Below are 23,884 nucleotides of genomic sequence, written 5' to 3'. Positions count from 1 at the left end.
CCGGTTAGTATCCAATCTATCACCTAAAGAAAAGGAGAAACTAGTTGAAATTATGGATATTACACAGGAATCCGACCAATGGCTTAAAGAAAAAGTCACGAATATGCAAGTTGATTATGGACCAAGAGAAATTGACGATAAAGTTAATCACAATTTCGACACCACAGCTACCTAAGTGTGGGGAGATTCGAATGTTATAAAAAGAAAATGCTATCTAGAGTTAGTTGTTCTGTTCTCGTGTAGTTCCGAGAATGGAATCCGATTGGTCTTTTCCGCTAGCAGACACTAAAGAACTAGTTTTCTCCCCCCATTCTGAATTTTTGCTTTTTTTTAGGTTTTATATGAAATTAATATGCTTTTAAGTTTTGTGTGATATTTAAAAACAAAATTTACTTTAATTCATTAAGTTGAAAAAATGATTTCTAAAATTTGTCGTGAGTTGAAGATTAGGTCATTAAGCCGAAATTGCTTTACCCGAGGGTGGGACGGCAAATTTTGTTATCATTATTTTTAATTTTATTGATCTAAAGTATGCCAAAAAGATATTAGACTTTATAAATTTTTGAACGTGGGGTAATATACCCAACTTCAAAAATATGTATATATATGTTTGTATTTTATATTATGTACAAAACAGGGTAGAACAACGCACTTTCAAAGACTAACATTAAGTTCAGCAATAGCTACTGATTTTGACGACAAGAAGCAAAATATCAAATGTGATGTAAAATAATATGCTTACAAACTGGGTATTTTTAATCACTTTTCTACACTAATCACCCTCATGAATTTATAATTAAAGTCTGATTTCATGCAAATGATTGCATGATCTCAAGTGTGGGGAAGGGTTATAAATTCTCTCGGGTTTATACTTGGTTTATTTGCCAAATTTTATGAAAATTTGAAAAAAAATTTCAACTAAATGAATTCAAAATCATGTTTATACATATTTATGAACGGTGAAAACTAGGTGTTAATACCGAAATTATCGTTACCTCGGAAAGGACATAAATTGAGAAACACCCTAAAACGATTGAATTCATTTAAAATGGAATAAAGGAGAATAAAAAGGCAAAGAAAGAAACTAAGTGTGGGGAGAATGTACCAAGTTATTCAATTAAAAACTATATATCACATGTTTCTGTAAAGTTATTGCAGGTGCTTTTGTTTTGGACTAAATTAACTGTTTTACCAGAATTACTGTAATATATTTGAAAGAAAAGATGGATCTACACGATGAATCAATTCCATCATTAAAAGGAAGTAAAGTCTTCCGAAAAAGACACGCGCTTCTTGATTTAGGTCATGAAGTTGTCGTCCAGACCAGCTGTAGGTTGACGAAAAATCTAGAAAAGTCATCACTAAAATCAGCAGGAAATCCACGGACCTCAGCATCAAACAGGGTCGCCATGTGGTCAGATTTATCCTAACCATGAGAAGGATTTATCTCGTACAATGGGGGGCACCGTGCAAATTAGCTTGATAAGACTAATGAATCAGATCCCCAGAAAGGATAATCTCCTTAAAGATTAAAAATCAGCTTTTAAGACTGATAATACTCAATCCTAGAGATTGACCATAAAGATTGAGAATTCAAACTCATGGAATTCGATGATATCTAAACTCGAGCATGAACGAGAAAATATTTTGATCAAAATTACAAACCGATTTGTTTTCTGAAAAACCATTTTCAATGCGTTCATTACCATTGAACGTAAAATCCTAAGAAATTCACCTGGAATTCATTAGGTCACCTGAACCAAATTGGGTGTCAATCGTAAGAACGGTGGTTGCATAGCTTGGTCGAAGACAGGACCTTTTGCCAAGACCGAAAAACTATAGGGTGATCTTTACTATTGCTCCTACAAAGGATAGTATTGCATCCGACACGTTAAAGACCATAATCAAAAGCATGTCACGGGACATTGCCTTAACAGTTGCTTGTTCATCGCTTTCCTTTACAACCGGACGGTAGTTTACCGAAAGGTAATATACGGGACAAGTAAACTGGACGTGTTGCTTTCCTAATACAAGGTTAGCAAGTGGGTGACACAAAACCATAAGTTTTGAGCTAAAATTTTCAAATCTGAAACCCACCAACCCACAAAAATATTTTGCAAACACCGGTGAAGGGTTATTCCGGAAAACCTGTCTAGGGTAAAATCTAGCATGAATTTTCAAAAGATCAAATGTTTTCATAAAGATCAAATTTCCTAACAGATCTAAATTTTCATAGTCATGTGGGACTGTAAACCACAAATGCTACTATCATTGTTTATACCGCCGTATCAAAATCACTGATGTACAAAGTGTGAAGAATAAAGAAGTGATTCTAGTGTGTTTTATTTCAAGACTGTATTGCTTGAGGACAAGCAACGTTCAAGTGTGGGGATATTTGATAGTGCTCCAAATGAACATATATTTAGTATCAATATCCCTCCGATATGTAAAGATTTCAGTTGCAATTGTTCCATTTTCATGTAATATTCATTTATATTAAATAAGTGCGAAGACAAAAGGCGAAAACAACGAATTGAAGACGCAAAGGTCCAAAAAGCTCAAAAGTACAAGATACAATTAAAAAGGTTCAATTTATTGATAAGGAACGTCTAAAAATGACAAGAGTACAAGTTACGAAACGCAAAGTACAAAATATCTCAGCGTACGCAAGGACGTTCGAAAATCCGGAACCGGTACATGAACCAACTCTCAACGCTCGACGCAACGGAAAAAAAAAATTACGAGTCTACTATGTATATAAATATAATATAATATATAAATAATTATAAAAATTATTTATATATTATATATATTTAAATAAAAACCGTCGGCAGCCTTGGATCTTGAACTTGTGGGCTGGTTTTGGAACCTCCGCGACTTGCGGAGCTGGAAGGCCAAAATGGCCGCGACTCGCGGAGCAGTGAATTTCAGTTCTGGCTATAAAAGCTCTCGAGTTCTGCATGTAAAATATAAAAAAAAATATATAATAATAATAATACTCCCTAGTATAATATAAATAAATATATATATGTATATATAGTATAGATTAGTGTTATATTAGATTAGTTTGGGTTATGTAAAAGTTATTTTTACGGGTTTTTAAAGTCGGAGCTCTGTCCGTGTAACACTACGCGATAAATAATCAATGTAAGCTATGTTCTCCTTTTTAAATTAATGTCTCGTACTTAAGTTATTATTATGCTTATTTAAAACGAAGTAATCATGATGTTGGGCTAATTACTAAAATTGGGCAATTGGGCTTTGTACCATAATTGGGGTTTGGACAAAAGAACGACACTTGTGGAAATTAGACTATGGGCTATTAATGGGCTTTATATTTGTTTAACTAAATGATAGTTTGTTAATGTTAATATAAAGATCTACAATTGGGCGTCCCTATAAATTACCATATACACTCAATCGGACACGATGGGCGGAGTATTTATATGTACGAATAATCGTTCATTTAACCGGACACGGGAATGGATTAATAGCCACTAGAATAATTAAAACAGGGGTGAAATTACATTCAAGGGTAATTGGTGTAATTGTTAACAAAGTAGTAAAACCTTGGTTTACACGCAGTCGATAACCTGGTGTATTCATTAAACAAAGTATTAAAACCTTGTTACAATTCGAATCCCCAATTAGTTGGAATATTTAACTTCGGGTATAATAATAATTTGACGAGGACACTTGCACTTTATATTTATGACTGATGGACTGTTATGGACGAAAACCAGACGGACATATTAAATAATCCAGAACAAAGGACAATTAACCCATGGGCATAAAACTAAAATCAACACGTCAACCATCATGGTTACGGAAGTTTAAATAAGCATAATATATTTTATTTCATATTTCCTCGTACTTTTATTTATTGTCATTTTAATTATGGTTATTTATTTTATTGTTATTTAAATATCATCATTTACTATACGCTTCGCTTAAAATATAAATCGACAAACCGGTCATTAAACGGTAAACCCCCTTTTATATATTATTTTATATAATTATATATATTTTGTACAAATATAGTTGTTTAAAAATATAGTGTGCAATAAGCCCGCTCCCTGTGGAACGAACCGGACTTACTAAAAACTATACTACTCTACGATTAGGTACACTGCCTATAGTGTTGTAGCAAGGTTTAGGTATATCCATTTTGTAAATAAATAATTAAAACTTGTGTAATTTGTAACGTATTTCGTAGTAAAATATAGTACTATCACGTACCCCCACGCTACGACATCAAGTTTTTGGCGCCGCTGCCGGGGAGCAATAAAACGCTATATTTTTAATTTATATTTGCAAAAAAAAAAAAAAAAAAAAACGTAAAAAAAAAAAAAACGTAAAAAAAAAAAAAAAAAAAACGTAAAAAAAAAAAACGTAAAAAAAAAAAAAACAAAAACGTAAAAAAAAAATTTATAAAAAAAAAATATATTTTTAAGATTTTGTCTATAAAAAATTTTTTTTTTTTAGTTTTATTACCTTTAGATTTTTAGACTATATTCGCAACTTTTAGTATTAAGTTTAGTTTTGCCATAGTTATTTTTACTTCTAGAATTTTTAGGCTTTGCCGTAAAATCCCTTAAGTGCTTATTCCTTAGACTAAGTTTTAGGTGCTTTGGAATTTTACGACGCCGTATTTCGCACTACTTTCTTATTTTTATTTTTCGACGCCTATTTTTCGACCTTTTTATTTTTCGACACTTTTCGACGCGCAATCTTTTTCTCTCTTATTTCTCGCCATTCTAGTTTTTAGGACTTAGAATTTTTTCTACTTCTTCTCTAAATTTCTTAAAATTACGAAAATTTATTTTAAGTGGTTAAATTGATAGACATCAAAATTTTCTGGTTCGTAGTAATAGTTGGATTTGTACGTGGACCGGGTTATTGGAGCCAAACAGTACTCAATTATATTAAGACCAAACGAATCCTGCCCCTCTGCTGCATCTTTTGGCTATTCGAAACGTGGGCAAAATCAGAAAAGTCTATTAATTGGATAACTTATTATAATTTTTCTTTCCTTTTTTAAAAACTAATAGGATATTCAGTGAATGCACCGAGCAAGACGTTCGCCGCCGGTCATACGTTCACCACCTGTAACTCGATCAAGACATCTAGCAAATATTGTCGCCGTTGATTTTTCTTTAGAATCGTCATCTAGTCGACCAAGTACTCCAATTCAAATTTTCGATAATCCATCTTTTGAACCCGACTTCACAACTAAGAACCCGGAGGATATTCAAGGACAATTCCAAGATCCTGAACCACTAGTCATTCCTCCTGAGCTACAAACCGTTAAATCAGAATCTTCTAGTGATTCGAATTCAAAAAATTCAATTATGGAAGTAACGGAACCTCTAAGTATGGAAGACCGAATGAGAGCTACACGCACGGGCCAAGGTCACGCCATTATTAAGCCAGAAGTTAATGCTCCAGATTATGAAATCAAAGGACAAATCCTACACATGGTAACTAATCAATGCCAATTCGGTGGTACGGCAAAAGAAGATCCAAACGAACATCTTCGAACCTTTAATAGGATCTGTACTCTATTTAAAATCAGAGAAGTGGAAGATGAGCAAATTTATCTCATGTTGTTTCCCTGGACTTTAAAGGGAGAAGCCAAAGATTGGTTAGAATCGTTACCTGAAGGGGCGATTGACACATGGGATGTTTTAGTTGAAAAATTTCTTAAACGATTCTTTCCGGCATCCAAAGCCGTGAGACTTCAAGGAGAAATTGTTACGTTCGCGCAAAAGCCAAATGAAACATTATATGAGGCGTGGACAAGATTCGGAAGGATGTTGAGAGGATGTCCTCAACACGGATTAGATACTTTTCAAATAGTACAAATCTTCTATAAAGGCGTAGACATCGCCACACGAAAAGACATCGACATATAGGCAGTGTACAAATCTTCTATTAAATACGATACAATTTTACACAAGATATTTATTTATTTATAGAATGGATATACCTAAACCTTGCTACAACACTTATAGGCAGTGTACCTAATCGTACAGTAGTGTAGTTTTTAGTAAGTCCGGTTCGTTCCACAGGGATCTCTTAAACAAGCTTAACGCTATATATTTAAAAACTATATAAGTAATATTATTATTATAAAAGGGGGGTTTTTTACCGTTTAATGACCGGTTTGTCGATTTTAAAACTTTAGTAGCAGTTAAAACCTAATGTAAAATATTAAAAATAATACAACTTAATTTAAAGCGTAAAGTAAATAACGATAATGAAATTGCGATAAATAAAAGTACGATAAAATAAAATTGCGATAATTAAAAAGAACTAAAATTAAAAGTGCAATTAAATACAATAAATAAAAGTGTGATAATTAAAAGTTCAATTAAATATGAAATAAAGGAAATTAAATATGAAATAAAGGAATTATGCTTATTTAAACTTCCGTAATCATGATGTTTAACGTGTTGATTTTTAGTTTATTCCCATGGGTTAATTGTTCTTTGTCCTGGATTATTTAATATGTCCATACGGATTTGTCCATAATAGTCCATCAGTCATAAATATAAAGTGCAAAAGCCTTCGTCAAATTATTCTTATTCCCGAAGTCAAATATTCCAACTAATTGGGGATTCGAATTGTAACAAGGTCTTAATACTTTGTTTAATGAATACACCAGGTTATCGACTGTGTGTAAACTAAGGTTTTACTACTTTGTTAACAATTACACCAATTACCCTTGAATGTAATCCACCCCTGTTTCAACAAGTCTATTAACTATTAATCCAATTCCGTGTCCGGTAAAATGAACAATTATTGGTATTTATAGATATCCCGCCCACCGTACCAAGTCAAGCGTATGTGGTTATATATAAATACGTCAAATTATAAGTCTATATATTAAATTAAAGAGGTATCATTTAGTTAATATAAAGCCCATTAATAGCCCATAGTCTAATTTCTACAAGTGTCGTTCTTTTGTCCAAATCCCAATTATGGTACAAAGCCCAATTACCCAATTTTAATATTTTTAGCCCAACATCATGATTACTTCGGCTTAAATAAGCATAATAATAACTTAGCTACGAGACATTAATGAAAATAACATAAACATAACTTACAGTGGTTAAAAATAGCGTAACGTTACACGGACAGAGTTCCGACTTACAAGACTTTAAAATATTCAACTAACCCAACCTTATTATTATCACTAACTTAAAATTAAAATTACAAATTGAGATTACTAATTGGAGTGATACTTGGTACATGGGGTTTTTAAGGAAAAGAAAATAAAATAAATATATGTGTAAATAAAACGTCCGAAAATGCTGAATTTATAGATCCTGACTTCACTGTAGACCTCCGTGAGTGCTGAGGTTTCCTTCACAAAAGTACCGCGAGTGCAGAGGTATGGAATACAGCTCATCTCTTGATTTAAACGTGGGCTGCTGTATTTTTTTAATATATATATATATATATATATAATATATAATTTATATAATTATATATATATATATATATTATATTATATTATATTATATTATATTCTTGTGCATAGTTGACTTGTAATTTTTGGTCCGTTGCGTCGCGCACTGAAAGTTGACTTTGGTCCCGGTTCCGGATTTTCGAACGTCCTTGCGTACAATTTAATATCTTGTATTTTACGTTTCGCGTCTTGTACTCTTGTAATTTCGAGACGTTACTCATCAATAATTGGAACCACTTTGATTGTATTTTGTACTTTTGAGCTTTTTGGTCGTTTGCATCTTTAATTCGTCGAATCTTTCTTTTGTCTTCACCTTTTATTATTTAAACGAATATCACTTGTAAATAGTACAATTGCAACTAAAAGCTTGTCTTTCTTGAGAGATAATGCTATGAAATATATGTTCGTTTTTAGCATTATCAACCCCCATCGAAGAACCATGTTCATCCTAAACCACCACCTTATGATCCTGTCATCTGTTTCGAATCAAACCACAAAAAGTAAAGGACTGTATTTGTTTTCTGACCAAAGCACCACCTTCATTTTTTTTGTGTGGTTACTTTGCTTCGGTTCCTGTTCCCAACAGACCCATTGCCGTCGACCACTCATCACTATTATTGCAGCCGTAAACCATCAACTTACTTCCACAATTGCTCGCTACTGCTGCTTAGAGTGTTTCTATGTCTTTCGCTGCAAAACCACTCAAACACAATCCTAATCACAAACGATCACCACCACATTAACCAATCTGCAACTGCAGCTTCTATTGTGGCTATAATTTCGTTTCCATGATTCTTTAAAAAGAAGAGGATAATATTGAAAAGAAAGAGAGATAGCGACTGTTACTGCCATCTGCAGTACGTATGGGTTATCAATTTAAAATAGTAAACGAGATGATTTCTTTCTTGATGGCCGACATATATCAACACACTAACCCCACTTGATAAAAAAATCGAACCCTCCTGTTGTTGTTGTATCGATTTTAGAAAATAGATGAAACGATCTATTTCATATTTTTTTTGTTGGGCTTACTTATTTAAAATATTTGGTCCATGATATAATCATCAAAGTGTTGGGCTTCTAATTTACTTGAGTGGGCCGTAATATTTTTCTGCTGGGCTGCTGCTATGCCCGTTATTTTTTTTATTGTTCAAAGACCCAAAAACCTGCTGCAATTAACAGAAGAAGCTACGATAATTGATTCCTATTTTATGATGACCAACGGAGATGAAGATGATGATTGTCGAATGAATGATGTTTCTGTGATAGATAAAATAATGATGATTTAGCGATGATGATTATGATAATGAAATAAGATGATGGTGATACGATAATGAATAAATCGATGATGATGTTTATGTTAAATGATAATGATTATGATGATAGCAACGATGATACATGATGATGATGAAAGGATGTTAATGATAGGATTATTTGGTCTGTGTAAATTTTAGAGGAAAAAGGAACGGACGATTAGATAGAGTATATAACTTCAATTAGGGGTTTACTCAGAAAACGGGGTAGGGCAGGCGATTTGGGAGACTTTGTGGGAACGAGAGGTCTTGGGTTCGAGCCCTGTCTGGGGCATTTTGTTTTAAGAAAAGCTTTTGAGGTAGTTATATTATTATTATTATTATTATTATTATTATTATTATTATTATTATTATTATTATTATTATTATTATTATTATTATTATTATTATTATTATTATTATTATTATGATTGTTGTTCTTGTTGTTATTATTATTACCATACTAACATAAATATTATACTTATTATTATTATTATCATTAAAATGAGTATTATGATTATCATTACTATTATTATTATTATTATTAATACCATTATTAGTATTATTATCAAAATATTCATTTTTAAAAAAAATTATTATTATTAACAAAAGTATTTTTATTAAAATTATCATTTTCATTATTATTATAAGTATGATTATCATTAAAAACTATCATTATTGTTATTATTAACATTACTACTAATATTACTATCATTATAAGTATTATTATGTTTAGAATCATAATTATTATTATCATTATTAAGTATATTTACTAATATTATTATTATAAAATAATACAACTTTTTATTTAATATTATAAATACTATTTTATCAAATGATTTTTAGTTATATAAACACTATAGTTAATACATATAACATATCTATATTAACGTTTTATAATAAATACTAATTATTTAGTTAAAGTACATAAAATAGAAATATTTAAATTATTTATTGATAAAACATATAATTTATTAAAATAACAATTAAATCACTAATAAAATATAAATTTGTTCGATTACCATTATATGTGTTAATATATATATATATATATATATATATATATATGATATAGGTTCGTGAATCCGATACCAACCCTGCTTTGTTCAACGTCGTCATATATATTTTTACTACAAAATACAGTATAGTGAGTTTCATTACTCCCTTTTTTAAATGCTTTTGCAACATATATTTTTGGGACTGAGAATACATGCGCTGCTTTTATAAATGTTTTACGAAATAGACACAAGTAATCGAAACTACATTATATGGTTGAATGACCGAATTCGAATATGCCCCTTTTAGTCTGGTAATCTAAGAATTAGGGAGCAGACACCCTAATTGACGCGAATCCTAAAGATAGATCTATTGGGCCCAACAAGCCCCATCCAAAGTACCGGATGCTTTAGTACTTCGAATTTATCATGTCTGAAGGGAGTCCCAGAATGATAGGGGATATTCTATATGCATCTTGTTAAGGTCGGTTACCAGGTGTTCACCATATGAATGATTTTTGTCTCTATGCATGGGACGTATATTTATGAGAACTGGAAATGAAATTCTTGTGGTCTATTAAAATGATGGAAATGATTAATTATATTAAACTAATGAACTCACCAACCTTTTGGTTGACACTTTAAAGCATGTTTATTCTCAGGTATGAAAGAAATCTTCCGCTGTGCATTTGCTCATTTTAGAGATATTACTTGGAGTCATTTATGACATATTTCAAAAGACGTTGCATTCGAGTCGTTGAGTTCATCACGATTATTATTAAGTTAATTATAGTTAGATATATTATGAAATGGTATGCATGCCGTCAACTTTCGATGTAATGAAAGTTTGTCTTTTAAAAACGAATGCAATGTTTGTAAAATGTATCAAATAGAGGTCAAGTACCTCGCGATGTAACCAATTGTAATGTATTCGTCCAGATGGATTAGGACGGGGCACTACACCATAGACACTAATTAACACTTTTATAAATCAAAATCATCAAGAACACAAAATCTAGTGTTTATAGAAAGTTACCCAAATGAGATGTAATCGGTATGGATTCGAAGAGGAAGATGCAAGGATTCCAAATACGTAATTTGTTTGAATTGATGCTTGCTAGATCTTGAATAGATGATGAATCTTTGAATTGGTGTTTGAGAGAAAAAAGTTGAAGTATTGAAAGAGAGAAGGAGGTGAATGAATGGATGAGAGTGAGGTTGACCACTTTGACCTAGTCAAAATTTTGGTCATTTGGCAACATTGGTCCCTCAAGTTTAAAGCGGGTGCGTGAATTACCTAAACGAGATAATTTAAAACCGCATATTAACGGAAGATGTTATAATTATATAACGGACTTTAAATAAAATAATCGAAAAGTAAACGAAAAAAGGCGGGATGTTACATTACCTACTCTGTAAAAGAAATTTCGTCCCGAAATTTAAGTAGGCGTAGTAATCGTTGTTTCTTCCTCGAGACCTTGCGTTTCCGTATCCAAGAATAAATGAGGGTACTTTCTTTGCATTTGATCTTGTCTTTCCCAAGTAAAATCGGGTCCCCTTTTGGCATTCCAACGGACCTTAACGATAGGGATTCTACTTTGTTTTAGCTTCTTGATGGAGGTGTCCACGATTTCAACCGGTTCCTCCACAAAATGAAGTTTGTCATCAATAGTAAGTTCCTCGAGAGGAATGACGACATCGGGTTCGGCAAGGCACTTCTTCAAGTTGGATACATGGAAAGTAGGATGAACGGAGCTCAATTGAGGCGGAAGATCTAAACGATAAGCAGCGGTTCCAACACGCTCCAAGATTTCGAAAGGACCAATATACCGCAGATTTAACTTCCTGCGTTTCCCGAAACGGATTACACCCTTCCAAGGTGCAACTTTTAACATTACGCGATCTCCGACTTGGAATTCGAAGTCATTGCGTCTTTTGTCGGTATAGCTCTTTTGACGACTACGGGCCGTCCTAAGCCTATCTCGGATTTGAACGATCTTCTCGGTTGTCTCATGAATGAGTCCAGGTCCGGTGATCTGTGTGTCGCCTACTTCGGCCCAACAAAGAGGAGAATGAAATTTTCGGCCATACAAAGCTTCGAAAGGTGCGGCATTGATACTCGCATGGTAACTATTGTTGTAAGAGAATTTGGGGAGAGGCAAGTGCTTGTCCCAAGCTTTTCCAAAATCGATAACACAAGCTCGTAGCATGTCTTTCAAGGTTTGAATTGTGCGTTCTATTTGTCCATCAGTTTGTGGATGATATGCGGTGCTCATGTCCAAACGCGTTCCCAACACTTCTTGTAAGGTACGCCAAAATCTAGAAACAAAACGGCAATCTCGGTCGAAAATAATCGATAAAGGCACACCATGACGGGCCACGATCTCTTTAATGTAAAGTTGTGCAAGTTTTTCCATTTTGTCGGTTTCCTTCATGGCCAGGAAGTGTGCGGATTTGGTGAGACGGTCAACAATAACCCAAATAGTATCATAACCGCCCACCGTCTTTGGTAGTTTTGTGATAAAATTCATCGTTATCCTTTCCCACTTCCATTGCGGAATTTTGGGTTGTTGAAGTAGTCCGGACGGTCTTTGATGTTCGGCTTTGACTTTGGAGCAAGTTAGGCACTTTCCAACATAAGTAGCAACGTCTCTTTTGATGTTCGGCCACCAATATTGTTTTTTGAGGTCGTGGTACATCTTATTGGCACCTGGGTGAATCGAATATCTTGACTTATGGGCTTCGTCTAAAATAAGGCTTCGCAAGTCCCCATAACTAGGCACCCAAATTCTTCCGGCGAAAATATCGGAGTCCGGTCTCCTTAACTTCGAATCGAGAGGTGAGGATGTTCAAGTGTTCGAGAGAGATGTTTTCATCCTTGAGAGCCTCGTCTTGGGCTACACGAATTTGACTATTGATATTGGTGTGAATGGTGATGTTTAAATCTCGGACACGAAGAGGCACCGCTCTTTCTTTTCGACTTAAGGCATCGGCTACTACATTTGCCTTCCCGGGATGGTAACGAAGCTCGCAATCGTAATCGTTTAAGGTTTCAATCCACCGTCGGTGTCTCATGTTTAGTTGCTTTTGGTCGAAGATGTGTTGGAGGCTTTTGTGATCGGTGAAGATGGTACTTTTGGTTCCATAAAGATAGTGTCTCCACATTTTGAGTGCAAAGACAATGGCCCCGAGTTCGAGATCATGTGTCGTATAGTTCCGTTCATGAATTTTCAATTGTCGATAGGCATAAGCAATGACTTTCTTTCGTTGCATCAATACACACCCAAAACCATGTTTCGAGGCATCGTAATAGACAACAAAATCATCATTGCCTTCGAGAAGTGACAAGATAGGAGCGGTGGTTAGCTTTGTCTTCAAGATTTGAAACGCGAATTCTTGCTCGGTCGCCCAAATAAATTTCTTTCCCTTGTGAGTTAACGCGGTTAGAGGACGTGCAACCAAAGAGAAGTTTTTGATGAATCTACGATAGTACCCAGCGAGACCCAAGAATTGACGAATGTGAGTAGGAGTAGTAGGAGTCTCCCATTTACTAATGGCTTCGATTTTTGCGGGATCGACTTTAATACCTTGGTCACTTACAACATGACCAAGAAGTTGAACTTCCTTCAACCAAAATTCACACTTGGAGAATTTGGCATAGAGTCGTTCTTGTCTCAAGAGTTCAAGCACAAGTCGGAGATGTTGTTCGTGCTCTTCTTCGCTTTTAGAATAGAACAAAATATCATCGATGAAAACCATAACGAATTTGTCGAGATATGGTTTGTACACGCGGTTGATAATGCTAAAAACGAACATATATTTCATAGCATTATTCCTCAAGAAAGACAAGCTTTTAGTTGCAGTTGTCCTATTTACAAGGAATATTCGTTTAAATAATAAAAGGTGAAGACAAAAGACAGATTCGACGAATTGAAGACGCAAACGACCAAAAAGCTCAAAAGTACAAAATACAATTAAAGAGGTTCCAGTTATTGATAAGAAACGTCTCAAAATTATAAGAGTACAAGATTCAAAACGCAAAGTACAAGATATTAAATTGTACGCAAGGACGTTCGAAAATCCGGAACCGGGACCAGAGTCAACTCTCAACGCTCGACGCAACGGACTAAAAATTACAAGTCAACTATGCACACAAATATAATATAATATTTAAATAATTCTTATAATTATTTATATATTATATTTATTTAATTAAAACGTCGACAAACAAGAAAACAAGGATTTTGAGCTGTCACCTACCACCATGCGATCGCATGGCCTGGAGGCACAAAAGCCATGCGATCGCATGGCCAACTTTTTCAGTTCACAGACCTATAAATTTCGAGCTTTGGTGCACCATATATCCATCAATCTCTCTCTATCTATACGTAAATATTTATATTTATATTATAATTTTAATTTTAATTTTAATTCTAATAATAAGGGTATGTTAGCGAATGTTATAAGGGTGTAAGTCGAAATTCTGTCCGTGTAACGCTACGCTATTTTTAATCATTGTAAGTTATGTTCAACCTTTTTACATTAATGTCTCGTAACTAAGTTATTATTATGCTTATTTAAATTGAAGTAATCATGATGTTGGGCTAATTACTAAAATTGGGTAATTGGGCTTTGTACCATAATTGGGGTTTGGACAAAAGAACGACACTTGTGGAAATTAGACTATGGGCTATTAATGGACTTTATATTTGTTTAACTAAATGATAGTTTGTTAATTTTAATATAAAGATTTACAATTGGACGTCCCTATAAATAACCATATACACTCGATCGGACACGATGGGAGGGATATTTATTTGTACGAATAATCGTTCATTTAACCGGACACGGGAATGGATTAATAGCCACTAGAATTATTAAAACAGGGGTGAAATTATATACAAGGACACTTGGTGTAATTGTTAACAAAGTATTAAAACCTTGGGTTACACGCAGTCGATAACCTGGTGTAATTATTAAACAAAGTATTAAAATCTTGTTACAGTTTAAGTCCCCAATTAGTTGGAATATTTGACTTCGGGTATAAGGATAATTTGACGAGGATACTCGCACTTTATAATTATGACTGATGGACTGTTATGGATAAAAACCAGACGGACATATTAAATAATCCAGGACAAAGGACAATTAACCCATGGGCATAAAACTAAAATCAACACGTCAAACATCATGATTACGGAAGTTTAAATAAGCATAATTCTTTTATTTCATATTTAATTTCCTTTATTTTATATTTAATTGCACTTCTAATTATCGCGCTTTTATTTATTGTCATTGTATTTAATTGCACTTTTAATTATCGTACTTTTTAATTATCGCAATTTTATTTTATCGCACTTTTATTTATCGCAATTTCATTATCATTATTTACTTTACGCTTTAAATTAAGTTATATTTATTTTTAATATTTTACATTAGGTTTTAACTGCGACTAAAGTTTTAAAAATCGACAAACCGGTCATTAAACGGTAAAAACCCCCCTTTATAATAAAATTACTTATATATATATATATAATTGTATTTTTTTTTATATAGCATTAAGCTTTATTTAAAGATTCCCTGTGGAACGAACCGGACTTACTAAAAACTACACTACTGTACGATTAGGTACACTGCCTATAAGTGTTGTAGCAAGGTTTAAGTATATCCATTCTCTAAATAAATAAAAATCTTGTGTAAAATTGTATCGTATTTAATAGTATTTCCTAGTAAAAATAAAGCTATTTTATATACACCTCGCATAACATCAAGTATTTTTGGCGCCGCTGCCGGGGAATACAAATTTCTGCTTAAACGCCGGAAGCGCAACGCTAATATAAAAAAAAAAGATTTTTATTTTTAAGTTTACTTTTATAAAAAAAATACGCTTTTGTAAAAATACGTTTTAAATATTTAAAAATATAAAAAGAAAAACAAAAATATAAATATTTTTAAGAGTTTGTTAAATATATAAGTTTTATAAAGTTTCTTTATTTTTATTTTAGTTTGTAAAAATATAAATTTTATTTAAATATTTTGTAATTATATAAATATTTAAAACAGAATTTAAAAAAAAAAATTAAAACTCGAGTCCAGTACTGTAGCAACCCACTATGTGGCCCGAAACCCTACCCCATGCGATCGTATGGCCCGGTAGCTTAGAACTCATGCGATCGCATGAGCCCTGCAGACACGCCACATTTGACTGAAAACTGTAATCATTACGGTTTTATTATTAATTATTTATATAAACCCTAATTAGGTTATTCTTAATTTTTTAATTAGTTATTAGTTTTTATTTAATTTGTATTATTTAGTTAAATTAGTTTAATTAAATTATAAATTTAATACTTTTATAAAATAAATAATATAAAAATAATATTTTTATAAAAATTGTACTTTTTACAACTATTAGTATATTTTTATATTTTGTCCCTTTTTATTTGTTTTTAGTGTAACTTTTGTATTTTTCGCTCATTTTTAGTTTTAAGCTTAGTTTTTGCCATAGTTATTTTTACTTTTAGATTTTTAGGCCTTGCCGTAAAATTCCTTAAGTGCTTTTTCTTTAGACTAAGATCTAAGTGCTTTAGAATTTTGCGACGCCTTTTTAAGTTTTAGTTCCTTTTTAAGATATTGCCATTTGGGATATAGTTTTACTTGTAAGCTTTAATATTTTTAGACGCAACTTTTAGTTTTTAGTTTTTAGTTCCTTTTTAAGTTTCAACGCGCTACTTTCTTATTTTTATTTTTCGACGCCTTTTACCTATGTATCAATTATCACTCCAATTAGTAATCTCAATTTGCAATTTTAATTTTAAGTTAGTGATAGTAATAAGGTTGGGTTAGTCGAGTATTTTAAAGTTTTATAAGTCACTCTTTTTCTTTCTTATTTTTCGACGCCTTTTATTTTTCAATTCTTTTCTTTTTCGACGCACTCTTTTTCTTTCTTATTTCTCGCTATTCTAGTTTTAGGACTTAGAATTTTTTCTACTTCTTCTCTAAATTTCATAAAATTACGAAAATTTATTTTAAGTGGTTAAATTTGTAGCGAACCGACCAAATCATGTTTGACGGCGCCGTCTACTTAGGTCCCGTTACGTGGTCATAAGTCTTTAAGACAAAGTTTGACCAAAATATGTCGCCTTCATTTCAAAATAAAGATTGTTCCCAAAGTTTACAAGAATTGTTCAACCAATAGTTAAGTTACAACGTTATAATACGAATGAAATCTAGGCGACACGGTTTAAAGTAAAGTCAAAAGACGCTCCATGAAATGCACATATACTCGACATCCAATGCAAGTATCAAATAATGAGCGGAAGCATGTATCATGTATCGTTCAAGGACCTGAGAAAAACATAGAAATCTGTCAACGAAAACGTTGGTGAAATCATAGGTTTAAGTAAGTAAGTACAAGTGAACCACAAGATTTGCATCAATGAAATAATAGTAATACATTCCAAAAGTTTGTTTCACGAGCACCCAATTATCAAAGCTTAACATTCCTTCCATTGTATACCCCATCACTTAGTGCTAGAACAAACACTGATTCTCGAAAATATATTTCATCCGTAGACGGTAGCGAACCGTCAAAGATGAGGGTTGTCAACCCATATGGCCATATAACATAAGTTCTCGCTTACACCCGGCAAGTGTAACTAATGATAATTGAATTGAGGATTTTTGTTCTAAACTCGTATGTAGAATGTTTGTTTTCCCGTTCTTGTGTTCACTTAGTTCAAAAGAATCGTTTATGTTTTCTCATCCCAATATAAGTTCAAAAAGAGTAAAAGTGGGACTATGATCTCACCTTGAGTGCACGAGTAGTAAAGTACTTCGACAAGTAAACGTGTGCAAAGAACAATGCTAGTCTTGACCTAAACAAATAGGTCGTATCAATAACGGTAAACACGATAGGTCAAAGATGTTCAATTAGTCCTATGGCTCGTTACGACTCGATTATTTAGCATGTGAAATCAAATTGTCAATTTTCATGCAAGATACAAGTATATAAACAAGTTAGGAAGGTTGCAAAATCATTTGGTTAAGTTTGACAAAAAGTCAAACTTTGGTCGGTCAAAGTCAACGAAAAAGTCAACACATTCGGGTCGTGTCCCGAACTATTTTTCTGAGGTTTTTAATCATGTATGAGCATGTTAGGACAAGTTACATGTGAATCGGAGGTGCGTAGCATAGCAAACATTATTCGAAAATTGACCAAGTTGGACAGACCCAAACGGCGCGCCGCGCGGGTATATGGCGCGCCGCGCGGGTACCTGTGCAGAGAATTCTGGCAGTTTTTAAGTTTTATGCACGAACCTAACTTCAAACAATCACCATTTATGATCCGCAAACAATCAAGACAAGTATCTTATACCGTTGGGAAGGTAATTTGACGAGGAAAACAACTAAACACATTTCATCAATCAATCTACCTATTACAACAACCAAAACCGCATCTAATGCTTAACATTAACCGCATACAAGTTCATAAATGCAATTCAATGATTCGGGCAACCAATTTACATGAATGATATGCCGTTTCGAAGGTAATCAAGCATACAATCCAACTAAACACTTACCAATAATAATCCATGGCATTCAATGCATCAAAAGTCCATTTCAAGTTCATCAAACCCTAACTCAAATTCACCAAAATCAATAATCAAGTTCATGAAGTTTTCTAAGGCAACCTACACATCAAATTGAAGCTAGTGATGCTAGTAACACAATTAAAACACCAACTTTTAACATCTAACAACATATGATCATCCAAAATTCAAGAACAACACACCAAAATTCAAGTTCATGTTAGTTACACTAAAACAACGAGATCGAGCATATAAATCATATATTCATGTTAGACTTGAGCCATAGACACTAATTAACACTTTTATAAGTTAAAAACATCAAGAACACAAAATCTAGTGATTTTAGAAAGTTACCCAAATGAGATGAAGTTGGTACCAAAATGAAGAGGATGAAGAGAGGATCACGAATATGTAATTTATTTGGTTGCTAGCTCCTTAATCCGGATTTAGATGATGAATGAATGAATTGGGATAATTGGGTGTGTGTTCTTGCTAGAGAGAAAGAGAGAGATGGAGATGAAAGTGAATGGGTGAAAGGGGTTTGACCCTTTGACCTAGTCAAGGGTTTGATCCCTTGTCAAGTTTAGTCCCTCAACTTTCGCTCGGGTGCGGGAATTACCTAAACGAGATAATTTAAAACGCGTATCAACGGGAGATGTTATAAACATATAACGGACTTTATATTAGTATAACGGAAAAGTAAACGGAAAAAGGTGGGATGTTACATTACCTACTCCTTAAAAGAAATTTCGTCCCGAAATTTAAGTAGGCGTAGTAGTCGTTGTTTCTTCCTCGAGATCTTGCATTTCTGAATTCACAAATAGATGAGGATACTTCCTTTGCATTTGATCTTGTCTTTCCCAAGTAAACTCGGGTCCTCTTTTGGCATTCCAACGAACCTTGACAATCGGGATTCGGCTTTGTTTCAATGCCTTGACGGAGGTGTCCACAATTTCAACCGGTTCCTCCACAAAATGAAGTTTGTCATCCATAGTAAGTTCTTCGAGAGGGATGACGATATCGGGTTCGGCAAGACACTTTTTCAAGTTAGATACATGGAAGGTAGGATGAACGGAGTTCAATTGAGGCGGAAGATCTAAACGATAAGCAACGGTTCCAATACGCTCCAAGATTTCGAAAGGACCAATATACCGCGGATTTAGCTTCCCGCGTTTCCCAAAACGGATTACACCCTTCCAAGGTGCGACTTTTAACATTACTCGGTCACCGACTTGAAATTCAAGATCGTTGCGTCGTTTGTCGGTATAGCTCTTTTGACGACTTCGGGCCGTCCTAAGCCTATCTCGGATTTGAACGATTTTCTCGGTGGTTTCGTGAATGAGTTCGGGTCCGGTGATTTGCACGTCGCCTACCTCGGCCCAACAAAGAGGTGAACGACATTTGCGGCCATATAGCGCTTCAAAGGGTGCGGCTTTAATACTCGCGTGATAACTATTGTTGTAAGAGAACTCGGCGAGAGGTAAGTGCTTGTCCCAAGCTTTTCCGAAATCAACCACGCAAGCTCGTAACATGTCCTCTAAGGTTTGAATTGTACGTTCGCTTTGTCCATCGGTTTGAGGATGATATGCGGTGCTCATGTCTAAACGCGTTCCCAACGCTTCTTGCAATGTACACCAAAATCTAGAAACAAAACGGCCATCTCGGTCGGAGATAATCGATAAAGGTACACCGTGTCGGGCTACGATCTCCTTAATGTAAAGTTGTGCAAGTTTCTCCATTTTGTCCGTTTCTTTCATGGCCAGGAAGTGTGCGGATTTGGTGAGACGGTCAACAATAACCCAAATGGTATCATAACCGCCCGTCGTTTTTGGTAGTTTGGTGATAAAATCCATCGTTATCCTTTCCCACTTCCATTGCGGGATCTCGGGTTGTCGAAGTAGTCTGGACGGTCTTTGGTGTTCGGCTTTGACTTTGGAACATGTCAAACACTTGGAAACATAAGTAGCTACGTCCCTTTTGATGTTCGGCCACCAATATAGCTGTTTAAGGTCGTGGTACATCTTATTGGCACCGGGGTGAATCGAGTATCGTGACTTATGGGCTTCATCTAAAATAAGGCTTCGTAGGTCCCCATAACTAGGCACCCAAATCCTTCCGGCGAAATATCGGAGTCCGGTTTCTTTAACTTCGAATCGAGAGGTGAGGACGTTCAAGTGTTCGAGAGAGATGTTTTCATCCTTGAGAGCCTCATCTTGGGCTACCCGAATTTGGCTATTAAGGTTTGTGTGGATGGTGATGTTTAAGGCTCGGACACGAAGAGGCACCGCTCTTTCTTTTCGACTTAAGGCATCGGCTACTACATTTGCCTTCCCGGGATGGTAACGAAGCTCGCAATCGTAATCGTTTAAGGTTTCAATCCACCTTCGTTGTCTCATGTTTAGTTGCTTTTGATCGAAAATGTGTTGGAGGCTTTTGTGGTCGGTAAAGATAGTACTCTTGGTCCCGTAAAGATAGTGTCTCCACATTTTAAGTGCAAAGACAACGGCTCCGAGTTCGAGATCATGTGTCGTATAGTTTCGTTCATGAATTTTGAGTTGTCGAGAAGCATAAGCAATGACTTTCGTTCGTTGCATCAATACACACCCAAAACCATGTTTTGAGGCATCGCAATATACAACAAAGTCATCATTGCCTTCGGGAAGTGACAAGATAGGAGCGGTGGTTAGCTTCGTTTTCAAGATTTGGAATGCGGATTCATGTTCGGTCGCCCAAATGAATTTCTTTCCCTTGTGAGTCAATGCGGTCAGAGGACGTGCAACCAAAGAGAAATTTTCGATAAATCTACGATAGTACCCGGCGAGACCCAAAAATTGACGAATGTGAGTAGGAGTAGTAGGAGTCTCCCATTTACTAATGGCTTCGATCTTTGTGGGATCGACTTTAATGCCTTGATCACTTACAACATGACCAAGAAATTGAACTTCCTTCAACCAAAATTCACACTTGGAGAATTTGGCATAAAGTCGTTCTTGTCTCAAGAGTTCAAGCACAAGTCGGAGATGTTGTTCGTGCTCTTCTTCATTTTTAGAATAGATCAATATATCATCGATGAACACAATAACGAATTTATCGAGATACGGTTTGCACACGCGGTTCATAAGATCCATGAACACCGCCGGTGCGTTAGTGAGACCAAATGGCATGACGAGGAATTCATAACTACCATAGCGAGTTCGGAAAGCGGTTTTGGAGACATCTTCCCCCTTAACCCTCAATTGATGATAACCCGAGCGGAGATCGATTTTCGAATATACACAAGACCCTTGTAGTTGGTCAAAGAGGTCATCGATGCGAGGAAGAGGATATCGGTTCTTAACCGTCAATTTATTTAGTTCACGATAATCAATGCACATTCGTAGGGATCCGTCTTTCTTTTTAACAAACAAAATCGGAGCGCCCCAAGGTGAATGGCTAGGTTGGATAAAACCACGATCAAGTAGTTCTTGGTTTTGACTTTGCAATTCTTGCATTTCAGATGGAGCGAGTCTATATGGTGCACGTGCTACGGGTGCGGCTCCCGGAATAAGATCGATTTGGAATTCAACCGGTCGATGAGGCGGAAGACCCGGCAATTCGTCGGGAAATACATCGGAATAGTCACTAACAATTGGCACATCATCGATGTGCTTCTCATCGGACTCGACTTTCTTAACGTGGGCAAGGATCGCAAAACAACCCTTACGGAGTAGTTTTCTAACTTTAAGGCACGAAACGAGGTTGAGTCTGGTGCAACTCTTATCGCCATAAACAATCAAAGGTTCACCATTCTCGATAGGAATTCGGATTGCGTTAAGATCACAAAGAATGTGAGATTTCGTTTTGACTAACCAATTCATACCGATTATTACATCAAAGCTTCCTAGTTCCATGGGTATCAAGTCAATTTCAAATTCCCTACCCAAAATGTTTAACGTACACCCCCGGTAATATGTGTCGGCACTTAATAGTTTTCCGTTAGCCACTTCAATGGTATAAGTGGTATCTAATGGAAGAGGTGGAGTGCTAAAAGAATGAGTCAAAGTCTTGGATACAAAGCATTTATCGGCACCCGAATCGAATAAGCAAGAGACATAAGAATTGTTGAGAAGAAACGTACCCGTGACTAGTTCAGTGTCATCCCTGGCTTCCTCGGTGTTTATGTTGAAAGCTCGGTCGCGCGTATTGGGGTTATCTTTCCTCTTCGGGCATGCATTTCTATAATGGCCCGTTTGGCCACATTCATAACAAGTGCCCGTCTTTGGTGCATTGGGCCATTTTCGAGCGACGGGAGTGGCACTTTTACAATCGTTGGCCTTATGACCAACTCCTTGGCACCGGTGGCAAATTAACTTACTACATTCGCCAAAGTGATGTTTGTTGCATTTGTTGCAAAGAGGTAGGTTCCCGGCATAACCTTTCTTGCCGTCGGAGGTGTAAGGCTTCTTAGCAAAGTTGTTGTTGCTTGATTGGGAGGGTTCCCACTTTCTTTTGTTGCCGCCCGATTTATCCTCGACCTTAGGTGCCGGAACTACGATTTCGTCAACCGTTTCAATTAGTTGGCGAGCCATGTTCATAGCGGCTTGATGAGTAGTGGGTTTGGATGACATCACCCCTTGTTTGATGCTTTTTGGAAGACCGAGCATGTAGAGCTCAATCCTTTGAGATTCGGGGTTAACAAGATTAGGACACATCAAGGATAGTTCGGCGAAGCGTTGATTATAAGCTTTAAGATCGTTTCCGACCGCTTTCAAAGCTCTTAGTTCTTCCTCAAGCTTTCGGGTTTCTTCGCGCGGAAAATATTCAACAATCATCTTTTCCTTTAGATCGGCCCAAGAGAGGGCATGAGCTTCATCGGTACCCACCGATTGAACATAGGTGTTCCACCATGTTAGAGCAATTTCGGAGAAAGTGTGAGTGGAGTATTTGACCTTGTCTTGGTCCCGACAACCGCTTATGCTAAAGACGGCTTCCGTTTGCTCAAACCATCGGGTGAGCACGACCGGTCCCCCGGTTCCATCAAAAGTGTGAGGTTTGCACCCCATGAAAGCTTTATAGGAGCATCCCTCGTTTGAGTTTCCGGCTCCATTGTTGTTGTTGTTGTTGTTGTTGTTGTGGTTGTTATTATTATTGTTGTTGGATGAGTGACCGGCCATGGCCGCATCTACGGCGGTAGCTATCATCCGTTCGAGAGCTTGTTCGAGAGTTTCATTGCGGCGTACACGACGAGGAGCCATTGTTCCTTCAAGACACAAGAATATCATTGATTAGTATTCTCAATAATACTAACCGTGATATAGAATAAAGATAAAGAGAAGTTTTTCCTCGACTCGCCTTAAATTCTTTATGCCATAATGTCGGAACGTTCATATGAGTCACCGTAATATAATCCCGGAAATTATATTACCCTGATTCATATGTGCATTCGACATCATTTCATATAGTCAAGGTGGCGTGTCAATCAAATTAAACAACGTGAGATTAAGATGAACTAAGAGTAGATATGAGTAGAAGCGTTCGAGTATAAATGCACAA

The sequence above is a fragment of the Rutidosis leptorrhynchoides genome, chromosome 3 (genome assembly GCF_046630445.1).
Source record: "Rutidosis leptorrhynchoides isolate AG116_Rl617_1_P2 chromosome 3, CSIRO_AGI_Rlap_v1, whole genome shotgun sequence".
Lineage (NCBI taxonomy): Eukaryota > Viridiplantae > Streptophyta > Magnoliopsida > Asterales > Asteraceae > Rutidosis > Rutidosis leptorrhynchoides.
Note: the sequence above shows the minus strand (reverse complement) of the source record.